At 43.8% G+C, this 4,799-nt stretch overlaps 2 protein-coding genes across 3 annotated transcripts in view; one reads left to right on the forward strand and one right to left on the reverse strand.

The window, feature by feature from the left end:
• LOC122543456 (gastrula zinc finger protein XlCGF7.1-like) overlaps positions 1 to 1,726 on the reverse strand; it is a 29,118-nt gene extending 27,392 nt beyond the window's left edge. For both annotated transcript variants that reach the window (XR_006310029.1, XM_043682167.1), the window contains exon 1: positions 1,618 to 1,726. The gene's annotated coding sequence lies outside the window, so the exon portion shown is untranslated. The remainder of the gene's footprint in view (positions 1 to 1,617) is intronic.
• LOC122543615 (zinc finger protein 208-like) overlaps positions 1 to 4,799 on the forward strand; it is a 234,057-nt gene that overhangs the window by 207,551 nt on the left and 21,707 nt on the right. The gene's annotated exons all lie outside the window — the stretch shown is intronic.

Below are 4,799 nucleotides of genomic sequence, written 5' to 3' on the forward strand. Positions count from 1 at the left end.
GTGGACAGAGAGAGCCTTTTTCCAAGTATGGTGACGGTGAGCACGAGGGGCATAGCTTTAAATTGAGGGGTGATAGATATAGGACAGATGTCAGGTGTAGTTTCTTTACTCAGAGAGTAGTAATGCTTTGCCTGCAACGGTAGTAGATTCGCCTACTTTAAGTCGTCATTGGACAAGCATATGGATGTACATGGAATAGTGTAGGTTAGATGGGCTTCAGATTGGTATGACAGGTCGGTGCAACATCGAAGGCCGAAGGGCCTGTACTGTGCTCTAATGTTCTATATTCTAAAACTGAGAATTACAGACCTGTCTGACATCAGTTGGTGGGAGTAAGTTGATGGTGGGGATTGAGAGATAGGATTTACATGATTTTAAGAGGCAAGATCTGATTAGGGACAGTCAGCATGACTTTGTGTGTGGGAAATAGTGTCGCACAAACTTGACTGAGTTTTTTTTGAGGACTTAAGCCAAAAGATTAATAAGAGCAGAATGGTAGATGTTGTTTTCATGTTTAACAACATTCTGCATTGTGGACACATTACGAAAGTTAGATCACATGGGTTTCAGGGAGAGCTTAACAATTGGATACAAAATTGGCTTGACGGTAGGAGACAGAGTGTGATCGAGCCTTATTTTTAGAACTGGAAGCCTGTGACCAGTGATGTTCCAAAGGGATCGCGGCTGGGTCCGCTTTAGTTTGTCAGGGAAATAAATGATTTGGATGAGAATTGAGGAGACATTTGTTTTTAAGATTAGATTAGATTCCCTACAGTATGGAAACAGGTCCTTCGGCCCGACAAGTCCACACTGACCCTCCGAACAGTAACCCACCCAGACCCATTCCCATATTCACCCCCGACTACGGGCAATTTAGCATGGCCAATCCAACCGAACCTGCACTTCTTTGGACTGTGGGAGGAAACCGGAGCACCCGGAGGAAGCCCACGCAGACACAGGGGAGAATGTGCAAACTCCACACAGTCACCCAAGTCAGGAATCAAACCTGGGTCCCTGGCACTGTGAGGCAGCAGTGCTAACCACTGAGCCACCACACTGCCCCATGGTTAGTAAGTCTACAGATGACACCAAGATTGGTGGTGTAGTTGACAGTGGAGCAAGTTCTCAAAGGGATCTTGATCAAATGGCAGTGGGCTGAGGAGTGGCATATGGAGTTTAATTTGGATAAATGTGAGGTACTGCATTTTGGGAAAACAAACTGGGGAAGGACTTGTACAATTAATGGTAGGGTCCTGAGTAGTGTTGTTGAACAGAGAGACCAATGGAGTCAGGTACATAGTACTTTTGAAAATTGTGTCACAGGTAGACAGGGTGGTTAAGAAGGCACACTCACCTTCATTGCTTAGACCATTGAGTATAGGGAGTTAGGACTGTGTTGCTGGAAAAGCGCAGCAGGTGCTCTTTTCCAGCAACACATTTTCAGCTCTGATCTCCAGCATCTGCAGTCCTCACTTTCTCCTATAGGAGTTAGGATGTCTTGTTGAGGTTATACAGGATGTTGGGGAGGCCACTTTTGGAATACTATGTACAGTTCTGGTCGCTCTGCTATTGTAAGTCTCCTTCCAAACACCAAACCCAGTGAAGATTCACCATTACCTCCACAGTAAAGTTTCTTGCTCAGGCTGACTTAGCTGCAACCAGTTTCCTTCCAGTGAATTCCTGCATTGGTGAGGGCTTCTTCTGGAGTACTGTGTCCAGTTCCAGTCACCCTGTTATAGGAAGGATATTGTTAAATTGGAGAAGGTTCAGAAAAGATTTATCATGATGTTGTGGGACTTTAAGTTGTGAGGAGAGACTTGGGACTTTTTTAACTGGAACGTAGGAGAGGGGGGGGGGGGGGGGTGACCTTATAGAGCTTTATAAAATCACGAGGGGCAGAGATAAGGTGAATCGCAGGGATTTTTTTCTCCCTGAGTTAGGGGAATTAAAAACAAGGGGCATCTTATTAAAGTGAGAGGAGAAAGATTTGAAAGGGTCAGAGGGGCAACTTTTTCACATGCTTTCTGTGTGGAATGAACTGCCAGAGGAAGTGGTAAATGCAGGTACAGTTACAACATTTAAAAGACATTTAGATAGATGCATCAATAGGAAAGTTTTGGAGGGATATGGGACAGGAGCAGGCAGGTGGGACTAGTTTAGTTTGGGAAACTTTGTCGGGTTGGACTAATGGGTTTGTTTCCATGCTGTATGACCACAGACTCTACAAGGGGTAATGTCCTCGCTGAATCCAACCTATCGGGTCTGCTCAGGGTCATATATGTTTCAAACAGGATTAGCTCTCGTTCTTCTGAACTTCAATAGTTAAAGGCACAACCTGTCCAACCTTTCCTCATCAAATGACCCCTTCATCTCAGAAATTAGTCCAGTGAACCTGCTTTGAATGCAATTATATCTTTTTTTCCAAATAAGCAAACCAAAGTTGTGTGCGCTATTCCAGAAACGCAAAGGCAAGATGTAGCCAAACAACTTGTACTTTTCTCTCCTTCCCGTATTCAGCATTATGCTTATGTGATGAAGTCGAAAGAGTGTATCGTCACTTTAAGAGAGAGAGGTGCCTTTTTGGAGCTGAGAGGTTGCAGCAGCGCATGTATCTGTGACAAGCTGAAAGGTGCAGAGAGAATGCTGAGAATTGATAATATGTGACCTTCAGCATGGGGTTGTGTTTTGATGTTAAGGCAAGTGGATTTGAATTGAAGCAATTCATTCAAATTGTGCCCTTACCAAATATCAATTGGATTTGAATTCGATTGGTCCAATGTTGCCAATACAATGGGAGGGTACAAGTCGTTGGGGTGTTAAAAAGGGCATTTTGAAAATTGGTCAGAGCTAACTACCCACTGAACATGAGAATACATGTCATCTGAAAGGGCTCTCAACGATCTCAAAGAAACTCCACTATTAAAGGGACCAAAGCAATTTATCGCTGAAAATACTCGCAGTAAAAAGACGACAGCCCGGAAAGCCAAGACAGCAGAATCAGACAGAAGGAAGGAAGACACAGCATAAGAAATGGTACGGACTTTGAGAGATTAAATTTATTTAATGTTTGGTCATTGTGTTACTGGAGCAGCATTCTAATAGAGTTGGGGTCAGATAGTGATTGGTTAAGAAAAAGGGGGCTCGGGTTTGTTAATAGTTTTTATTTAGTGTTCACCGTTAGAGCTAGGAAAATAAATTGTTATTTTTTTTTCTTTAAGGAGCGGAAATCAGGGGTTTTCTTTCATTCAGTCACGCTTTTAGCAGATTGTGAGGGGAGGCTAGCTTTTCTGGGTGCTTTAGTTTTAATTAGCAGAGGGATTCCACCTCTGCGCCATAACACTTACCTGGGTTTAAAAGTTGCAGTTAAGAAACCAGAAAGTTTCACCATGCTCTCGAAAATGCAGATACAGCTGCAGCATTTTGAAGACAGGTACGTGAATAGGAAAGATTTAGAGGGATATATGCCAAATGCAGGCAAGGACGAGGTTAGCTTGGGAAACTTACTCAGCAAGGATGTGTTGGACCAAAGGGTCTGTTTTCCACGATGTATGAATCTACGTGATCTCACCAATGTCCTTGACAGCTGCAATGAAACTTCTTTATCGCCATGTTCCACTGCCCTTGCAATAAATGCCAAAATCCTGTTTGCTATCCTTATCACTTATTACACCTGCGCGCTAACCTTTCGTGATTCATGAACCAGGATGCCCAGATCCTGTTGTACCACAGTATACTGCAAATCTCTCCCTTCAAGTAGCATACTGAGTTTCTATTCTTTCTGCCAAAGTTCAACAAGCTCATTTTATATAGTTAACTCCTTGTTAATGGGCACACAACCAACCCAGAGTGCTTTGCCAACCAGAATCTCTGATATGCTCCTGATACACCACTGTGGCCACATAATATATCGATGTTGTCAGTATTGTGGGAAAAAAAGTAACGTATTGTTGAAGGTTTTCATCTTATGCAAGGACAAGAAAAAGACTGATTCCTGGGATGGCAGCACAGATGTTCGAAGAGAGACTGGACTGGTTAAGACTGCATGCTCTGGAGTTAAGTAGAATGGGGGGGGGTGGGGTCTCAGAAACCTCTACAATTCTAACGTGACACAGTAATTGCAGGATGTTCTGGATGACTGGGATGGCCAGAACCAGTCGAAGGACATTAGGTAGGTCATTTGGGACTGTGATGAGGAGAGATTTCTTCACCCAGAGACTGGGTGAGGCCATAGGTTTCTATGCCTCAGAAAACAGTTAAGGCCAAAACATTGTATGTCTTCAAGAAGGTGTTAGATATAGACCTTGGGGCTAAAAGGATCAAGGAGTATGGGGTGAAAACAATCAAAAGGGTACGGAGTTGAATTGTCAGCCATGGTCACATTGAATGGTAGATGTGAGGTCTTGCATTTTGAAAAGTCAAATCAAGGGAGGAGTTTCAAGGTGAATGGTGGGGCCTTAAGGGGTGTAGTGGAACAAAGGGACCTTGGCGTTCAGGAGCAGCATTCTCTGAAAGTGGAGACACAGGTAGACAGGGCAGTGAAGGCTTTAGGCCCACTGGCCTTCATCAGTCAGGGCACTGAGTATAGAAGTTGGGAAGTTATGTTGCAGTTATACAGGACATTGGTGAAGCTGCACTTCGAGTATTGTGTTTGGTTTCGGTCACCTTGTTATAGGAGGGATATTATTAAACTGGACAGAGTCCAGAAGAAATTTCCAAGGATGTTGCCAGGGCTCGATGGTCTGAGTCATAGGGTGAGGTTGGACAAGCGAGGACTTTTCTCTTTAGAGTGTAGGAGACTG

Source organism: Chiloscyllium plagiosum, chromosome 44 (assembly GCF_004010195.1).
Source record: "Chiloscyllium plagiosum isolate BGI_BamShark_2017 chromosome 44, ASM401019v2, whole genome shotgun sequence".
Classification (NCBI taxonomy): domain Eukaryota; kingdom Metazoa; phylum Chordata; class Chondrichthyes; order Orectolobiformes; family Hemiscylliidae; genus Chiloscyllium; species Chiloscyllium plagiosum.